The sequence below is a fragment of the Colletes gigas genome, unplaced genomic scaffold (assembly GCF_013123115.1).
Source record: "Colletes gigas isolate AHSC1104 unplaced genomic scaffold, ASM1312311v1 Colletes_gigas_Sc00028, whole genome shotgun sequence".
NCBI lineage: Eukaryota > Metazoa > Arthropoda > Insecta > Hymenoptera > Colletidae > Colletes > Colletes gigas.
Genome location: NW_025106657.1, coordinates 1,598,443 through 1,608,297, shown reverse-complemented (window position 1 = coordinate 1,608,297; position 9,855 = coordinate 1,598,443).

The following is a 9,855-nucleotide window of genomic DNA, read 5'->3' as shown; positions in this document are numbered from 1 at the left end:
TTCCATTAAGAAATAAGTAGATCAGAGAGGTGGAATGTTAGATTTTTACTTAAGCATCATGCTATAGTCATTTTTAATATTTTCACTACCGAGGAGGAGACATCTACTATTAGGAGCTGAGATCTTGAGACACCTAATCCCTTCCACTTTTCAGGTACTTAGTTATTAATGATTAAGTCGATCGCGTAACGAAGAACGCGAACGAAACAAAATGCGATAGAATGAGATACGGCAACAGTGAATGACACTGGTGAAGGTATAAACACAAAACATTAGCTATTAATGACAAAAATATTTCCTGTATTTATAATAATTATTGAGAATGAATATTAAAAGTAAATACAAAATTTTCAACTATCTTGTATATTTAATGTTCGATTCTCCATAGCTGTTTCTAACAAACTATCTGTTCCGCAATATTTTCCTTCTATTTCCTCGGTATGTTTGCAAAATTTATCCATTCGTTATGATACAATAATTGTTACAATTATAAAAAAAGTTTTTTGTCCGGATCTTTGTATTAAAGACGTTTTTAATTTTATTTAACATTACATTTTATTAATGTAATAAAATTCTAGATATCTCAATCTCGGTAGTGAAAGGAATAATACTATGGTTTTATAATTATAGGTATTACCTAATACAAGGTTGTGGGAAATCTTCGTTGGATGAAGTAGAATCATCCGATGCATTGTCACACACTGATTGGTTTACACAAACAGGAGTTGTCTTTTCTCTTTAAAAACAATCAATTAAACGGTATACAGGACGCGAAAGTATAAAACAGGTCACTTGAATAATTTGCTTTCTTTTGACGATAGAAAATGAAATGCATTCGATCAATCTTTAACGGTTCGAAGGTGTAATCGTTATACTATACAAAAAAATTTTCTCAAGGTAACATATTTTAAGGTCATGGATATTTTAAAAAATGGGACCATATATTTTTATCGTTGCAGTGTTACAACAGAATAGACAAATACAATGATGACACATTTACAAAAATACGTAGTCCGCTATAAAAAAATATCGAAAAATTGTTTGTGTTATATTTGTCTTTTCGAACCAAGCAAACCTAGTTTAATGCATTTTTTTCTATCGTCAAAAGTAGACAAGTTATTTAGATGATTTACTTGATACAATATGAGATCAATTATCAAGTTTTTTGTATATAATTGTAAATATTACCTAGCGCATTGTTTCTGGGACACATCGCTAGACGAACTGGATTCGTTTGATACATCAACACACACTATCGGGTTTTCGCAAACTAAAATAATCTTTCCTCTGTAAATAATTAAAATAGTAAAAAATACAAATTTGATATTATATGATATTATGTTAAATTTTACATTTTGTTCCGTGCAATTTAGAAACTCACTCGGTATATGACTTTTGGAAGTTTGTAGCGTATGATTGGGATTCGTTTGATGCATCATAACTCGCTATGCTGTCTCCACAAACAAGACTTAGTTTTTTTCTGTAAAATATATAACATTAAACTGTACATAGTATTATAGAGATTTTGTATTTTCTTCTTTCGAATTACAGTTACATGTTACCTATTACACGGCTTTTGGGAATTGTCGGTAGTTGAACTTGAGGTGTTTGTATCACTATGACACACAGACCGGGTTTTACAAATGCTGAATTTCTTTACTCTAAAATAAATGAAATCGGTAAAAAGATTTTTATTCCACACCGTACGTGATGTTATACTTATTTCTGATATTAAACTGATTTTTATTGTTTTCTTGATTATTGCAAACAGTACTTAAAACACGGTTTTTCGTAACACTTGGCGGTAGAATTTAACTCGTCCGAAGTATTGCGACACACTGATTGGTTTATACAAACGGATGTTATCTTTTCTCTGTAAAAAATAAAAATGTAACCTTATACAATATTATAGCTATTATTAAATGTTTTTGAAACAATGTACTACTTGGAACATGGTGTTTGGACACATTCAGTAGTTGAATTCAAGTCTTCTGAGGGCGTGGGACATGTGGATTGGTTTCTACAAACACATAAATATTTCATATCATATATGTTATACCGATATTTAATTTTCTTTTACAGAATTATAAATGTTACCTAGAATTTGAATTTTGGAGACTTTTAGTAGAAGATGCATTGCAACGTACTGACTTGTTCGTACAAATAGACTTTGTCAGTTCTCTTAAAAAGTGAAAATTTTATTGTATGTTTGATATTACACTGATTTCTAATTATTCTTGATATAATTACACTTGTTACCTAATACATGTCTTTTGGAAGTCTGCAATACATACATTGGATTTGTCCGATACGTTGTTATAAATTAAGGGGCTCCCACAATCAGAGACACTTTCTTTTCTTTTAAAAATTAAAGTAATGAAAAAAGGCATAGGTCTTGCAATTATATTAGAATTTATTTTAATTTTCTTCTTTATGATCATAAATTTACCTACATAGGTTTGTGCTTTTGGAGTTCTTTGGTGGATGAATCTGATTCGTCCGATGCATTGCAACACGCTGAATGGGTTGCACAAACAAAAAAGTCATTCTTTTCTCTATTAAAATAATAATTAATTTAAAAACCGACACATTTGGTACATATCAGAATATAATATTTTAAATTCAAAATGTAACTTTTTATTCATATATTTGATTGCTTATTATATAATGCATTTTTTAATTATTTTAAATACAAGTCTTCGTAACGTTTCCTCTATTAGATGAAAGCATTAGAAAAATATTTCATTTGAATAATTTCATTAAACTTCTATTATTTTTTACAACCAGAATTAAATTTTTACTTGGAATGTTCCATCTTTGATTTTTTAACGCAGGTATTTGATTTCGGTCTATGATCAGAAGCGTTTAGAACCATTTTTTATATTAAAGTAAAATAAATAAGTAATTTAATATTACGAAGAAAAAAGGTAATATTGTAACCGTCACATTAGGTAGTGTCATATTACGATTTAGGTTAAAAGTATCCACGATTCGTAAATGTTTTCTATTCCATACTTGTAAGATGAATGAATAGATGTTCTGACCCCTACATAATCCCTGCAATGGGAATGATGGAGTAACTTCCTTTTAAGTAGGAACGATCAGCATCTGATACACTCGTAAATCAATGTGACGTTTCAAAGAAATTTTAATAGACTATCGGAGGAAAGCCTATTGGTACGTATGTTTCGGCGAAAAAAGAACTTTCAAATCGTCGTGGAAAAATTATTTTCTGTTTCAGGGGTCACTTACAATCATTTTTGGTGAATAGACATACCCCTGAAATCCTACTCGGTTTTGAGAAAAAAATCCCTTACCGAAAATATAATTTCAGGCCAGAAATGTCACCTTGAAATTTCATGAGTATCTTTAAAACGTCATAACTTCTGAACGGATAGGAGGATTTTAATGTTTTAAAATGTAAACAACGCGTATTTTGGCGAAGAAAATTTATAAATTCTAAGAATGTTGGAGAAATTGTTTATTAATCCCATAAAGTGAGATAAACCCCATAAAAATAGTCCAATTGTCAAACGACCATAACTTTTACAGTACTGAATTTATATCTACCTCCTGGCATTTTCTTGGTCTTTACTGGATCGCTGACAGTGATGTCAACCTCATTATTCATCATTTATGACCATAATCCGACCGTTGTTAACCGTGGAATAATCAAGGACTCATTAAAACCATCACGAAGTTGAAGATTAAAGCCTTCTTACAAGGATCCCCTTTCCTTTTTCTGCCTTCCTACGATCTTTCTTATTTCCTAAACAAGCGAAGTAACGCCACAATAGTATAACATTTTCGTGCTTTGTTTCCCAGCCGATCAAGATCTCATCAATTATACTCTGCGCTACTTTTATAGCTTGTGTATGTCCGTCACGTGTGCTCGTTTAGAAAAAAAGGTAAGAAAGTTTTAATAACGTCTGCCAATCGAGCGGTTCGTTACAAGAAACTTTCGGACAAGCCAAACGATCCTCTTTGAAAGAGAAAATTCTTTGGAGCACTGCTCCCTCGTATAGAACCATCCTTTGCTTCGCCAATTACACCGTGACTAATGCCTCGTGGCCGCGGGCTGCTTTTTGAAATTCGTCAAAATAAAATCAGTAGACCACCGAGGAGGTAATTCATTGGCTCTGCGTATGTTCGGGACTCGGTATTCTAGACTGGCATTTTTTACAGGATCAAATCGCGTAGCGAACGGCCAAGGAATCAAATTGACGCGCAGCTGTACGTTCGCTAAATTAGCATATCTTTCTTTTAAGAAGGTTACAAAACAAAAAGGAAAAGGAATGAAGACGCGTGCAGAAAGGCCCGTCGCACTTTCTTGGCCTCGTTTGATATTCGAAAAGGCAGAAAGACAAGCACCTTATTGACGTCCCGCTTCGAAAAATGCGAGGAAATAATACATACGTCGTTTCTTTTTCTTTTTCTCCCCCGAACTTGATTCTTCCCTTCGGTCGCGAGTTCCCGTTGTGGTCGTACTTAACCCGAAGATTAATCAAGCTTATTAAATTAATTGCCAATTAGAAGACCTCGCAAACTTTCTGATACACGAACCAGCCGCGACCGCTGGGGATTTGATGTCCGCAATAAAATAAAGATTCGATACCCGTATCGAAGGTGTTTACGGCGTATAAAGCGAACGGGGAAAAGTGGGAACGTCGATGACAGAACGCGGACGAACACGTTCGAGAAGAAAATGAAACTCGAGAAAGGGTTCTACCTTTCTTATCGTTATTTCCGGGATTATTGGTCGAAGTGATCGAGCGTCGAATCTTAAATTACCGGCATTAAATTAACTCTAAAACACCAACATGACAAAAGTTGAGTAAACTCAAACGAGAGTGATACACACCCACGGCTTTTCAAATCATCGTACCTTTTTTAGAATATCACGAATAGTAAGTTACACGAATTGTAAGACCATTTTCTGAGAAAATTAGTATATTTTAAAAATATTTTGAAATATTAATAGTGTAATACCATTATAGGCAATAATTAAATGCAACATTCATGTCCCAAACAAACGCAATTCCCATGAATGGAGTTTCCACCTGTACTTACAATTACTACGACTGGAAACAATTAAATATCAAGGAGGGAAGGGAAAAAGTGACAACATCGTTTTTATTACGCGCACTAATCGTCTTCCTGTTCGAACAGCTGCGTAGGAGCGAGAAAGCTATTTGGTCGGAAACGAGAACGGACGATAAATTATGTAAATATAGAAGGGTCACGTTTGGACAATACATGTCACTCGAACGATACCAGGATGACATTAATGAAATAATAACGAAGCGGTCCTGCTCGTTTTTCACGCAAGCCCTCGCAGCGTGACCCGCGTCGTGCAGCACGGACAATAACTTTCTTGCTAATTATGAAATAGTGATACGAGCGCTGTGTGCATATAAACATCGTAACACTCCGAAAAACACGAAGCCAATTATCTGCCGCCCGGTGAGAACGGACGTACGCCCTCTCATAAAGTGGCCGCCGTGCGAATGCGCAGCGAACAATGAGCAAAAATCAACAATGGACCTGACCGGGACCTCTAGCTGAAACAATGCGTTACACGACGTGCCATTAAAATTTTCTAAACTTTGAACCGCGATTTACAATCGCACGAATTGTCTAATTCTGTTAACTTTTTTACGTTTATTTCCTCGTACTTGTATATACGAGAACTTGTTCGATGTAGACGCACGATCGCCTAATCACGCGACATTGTTGATAAAAATAATATCATTACAAACTATATCAGTTGAGAACGTAGACAAAATATTACCGTTTCAAGTATACAATATTTTGTTCGTTCATCTTTCGTAACGATACAAATATGAAATAAAGATAGGAATAAGAAAAACAAATCTTCAGTAGTGTAGTCTAGTATATCATCTTGATATAAAACGTTATAAAAGGTTGTTTCCTTTGTAAATAGGAAAAAATTTGACTATTCATCTTGCATTACAAAAGTATGAATTTATAATTTTTTACGAAATTTACGAACTGTGTTCACTATCTCTCGTAAGGTTTAATTCCTGCCTTTGGATTGTAGGTTTCCGAATTTCTTCATTTCATTATAAGAAAAATATAGAAAAACGAGGCGTTATATTATGTTGAGTTTAATATCTTGACGTTAATTATCATTTTATAATTAACTTTATGTTCCTTATAATTAGCTAATGACTTAAGTAATTTTTTAAACGCTTCGCTAATTAGCAGAATTCGACTGTTGCAGTCATTAAAGTGACATAAAGTAACAGAATGTGACTTTCTGGCGACTATTGTACCGTCATTACGCTCTTGCGATTGTGTGAGTGGAATGTGTGTAAGGGTAACTATAACTTTCCATTTTTGCAGGATCTCGTTTTATTATATACTTTCGCCCGTTCTAGCTTTCTTCGCGTATCTGTTTTTCATCTTCGATTTTTTATCTCTATTTTCTGCATCTTTCCTTTTTCACTTCTTTTAAGGGTTTTGTATTGTTATGGATTTATTTACTATATTTGGATTCATTTCAATATTTTTAACAATTTAAACATATTTTCCATGCTGTTCGCAAAAAAATTGTACAATTTTTGTTCTCCATTTTATGCACAAATATGTAGTTGATTTTTTCCATATTATTTGGTCCATTTCAGAAAAAGTTTACCGATTCTTGGATTACACTATACAGCGCTTAAGAATTCCGGTAAAATAATATTAATTGTAAATGGTACGAATAATTTCGGCGTTTAAATTTTGGTAATAATTAGGTTTAACGAAACAACATTCCTTAAGGGAGGCACGCACATTCGTAGCGAATATCGTCAATTAAGGTCGTGCTTTTCTTCCGTGAAAATATACAAGCATTTTGACGGGTACGGAGCCCGCAATTTCGGCACCAGGCCCATTAATATTGTTACGCGGGTGGCGGTGTTGTCCGGCACGAGAACCATAAGATCGCTTGACTTTAATTTTAATTTAAAATCGTTGCGTCCGACGAAGAGGACCACCTACGATCAGGAAGGAGGTCGTCTCACTTCCCAAGAAGAGAGCTCGCCGCTGAACCGACCGGACTGCTAGCAGTTCACTTGGATTTCGTTTGAACACGATCAACAGCTTGGAGTTCAACTCGAGTCGATCAATGCAACGAAAAGAAAACAAACACCGTCGAATTTGTTCACGATGGGGAACGCGCGGAGAGTAGACGACGCAGCTAGCGATGAAAACGAGTCTCGGACAAACGACGAAAGCCGTTCGAATTTTATCTATTTTACTTCCATTTGCATTTGCAATAAAAAAAATACGAAAATAAGTGGGAGGCGAAGATAAATTAAAACCTTAACCTCGAATCTCTTAGAAATATAAGTTTGTATTAACTAGAAACAGATTTCAAATATTAGAAATGTTTAGCAGTAACTTAAATTAAATTACATTCAACAAATTCTCTTAACATATTACCGACGGGAAACGAGTGTTCTCGTTTTACAACAAGTTTATGTTTTTCTAGTAATGTCTTCGATAACACAAAAAAAGTTCTTATATTATCCACATGTAACTCTTGAAAATTTCAATAAAATATATTAATTACAAAAATACTTATCACATTTTTAGTATACAGATGTTGAAGGAATTCTGTATCATTAAAATCACCGGTTGTGTAAGAAAGTTTTAATAAAAATGCCTCGTCGTTAATGTGTTAAAACGGCAAGTACACGTCAGATTGCAGCACAGCATTTCCATTCCCCGACCCGATGTCATAGACCACTTAAGAGTGTAAATTTAAAAAGTTGAAACTCGATGTAGTTTTATTGGCCGTATATGTTTTTAGCACGAAGAGTCCCGTTTGAACGAATCTCAAGAGCGATCGGGTGCCATCAGTAGGGGAGCCACGAGCCGAGGTGCTCCAGGTAGCGGCGTAGCCGAGTCGGAGGCGGATGGTCATTGTTAAGACCTCCCACTGGGACCGCGACTCCTTGTCATCGCTCACATCGTCTGTGGCGAAGAAACAGTCACAACACGAACGCGAGTGACGAGGAAATGCGTAATTACTTTGTCGTAAATGCGCTTGCGCGTCCTACAGTGGCTCGTTTCCCCCTTGCTTCCTCCATAAGGTAATAGGCGCCCGTTTAAACGACGTCTAGGAGCCACGAAGCAATTGAATAAGAATCACCGTGGATATAGAATCGAGTACGACAATTAAGCACGGACACGAGCCAACGCGACCATGTTTGGCGCACCGCAACGAAACAACCCGTGGCGTTCTTTTTGTACTAGGTCTAATATATTATCACTTATTAATATACTAAAGGAACGGAGACAAATACGGAGTAGCGGCACTAATGCGGTATACAAAGATTTATCGTCTTACACGTGCCTCGATTTATCAAGAACCACAGCGGCTACTTCCACGCACGCCGTTGAGTCACGTGAACGGAAGAAATATGATCAGCTTCGCGAAGCCGCGTATACGTTTCGTAAATCTTGTCGATTCGTTAAGTTAAGCCTGTTGTATTAACCAGAAGGGCGATAAACGTCCTGCTAAGCGTCCTACTAACATAGTCGAACAGATCGTCCCGCGGTTGGCGAGAATCGAAAGAAAACAAAAAAAAGTACCAATCGGCGCAACGCCCAAGATAATATCCGCGAAGATACACGCGATAGCGGAGTAATGACTATAATAATAAGCACAATTTATAAAGCAGTTGCCGAGAGATTTCCATAAATCGTCGTATCAACGTGCGGCTTAAAACCTCACGAATTCTATTCCGGCCCCCATTGTACGGCCACGCACGCAACAAGAACAAAATTCCCAGTGTCACCTAGCCGCGGAGACGTTAGCCTTCCCTTACCTGTGCTCGTAGGCACCGGAACCCACGATTCATCGTCGGATATAAATCGACATCCTCGCGGCGTGTCGTGCGACTACGCGCGTGGACGCGTCGCAGCGCCACCTACTGCAGTGGCATATACAGTTGCTTACAAAATTGAACGTGCACCAATATTGGCAACGAAAGTGGACGATGAAATCATTAAAAACAGTCGCATTGGAAAATAAAAACACAATATACAGGGTGGGTCACTACATATTGCCATTATTCCTGGACGTATCGTAAAATGTTTCAGATGAATTCGAATGGTTTCGAGAGGGGCATATTCTGATGATACTAGTTTTCTTGTAGGTGGCCGTGTAGAGGACATATGAAGGTCATCAACGATTTTTTAAATGGAACTTTGGAGGCCCTGTGGATTACATGGAAACAAAAGGGATAGGAAGAGGCGTTTCCGTTCCGAGTCTGCTAAGCTGATTCATTGGTAAGGCATCCTAGCAGATCCTGCCTTAGACACCGGGGTATTGGGAATCGGTCGAGGATTGTATATTTGCAGACGGAAGGTTGGTCGAGTGCTTGCGAGAGGAACAGTAGTCCCTCTGACGGCGAGTACGGGAAGCGATGGACCCCACAGAATTATATATTTTTTACTGCATCACTTGATGTTCCTTGATATTCTTTATAAAGAAGGACTAATCTATTTATGATAAAAAATCAGTAGTTTAGGAGATATTTTAATTTTAATGTTATTAGGAAATTATGACTCATTTGTTAATGTTGTAATGGTTTTATTTACAGAAAAGGTTTAATGTGACGATCATTTGCACTCATTGTCAGTGATGATATGATCGTTCATATTGACCATGGTATTCAGCATATAACTTATTTTTCAAGTCGAACTATTCTCAAATGTTTACATATCATAACGCCGTCGAATAAAATCGTAAACAAAGCATTAGGTAAGAAGGCAAGTATTATCCATGCAGAAACTGTCGTGTAATGTATATTAAATTCATAATATTGATGAAAGAGTCAA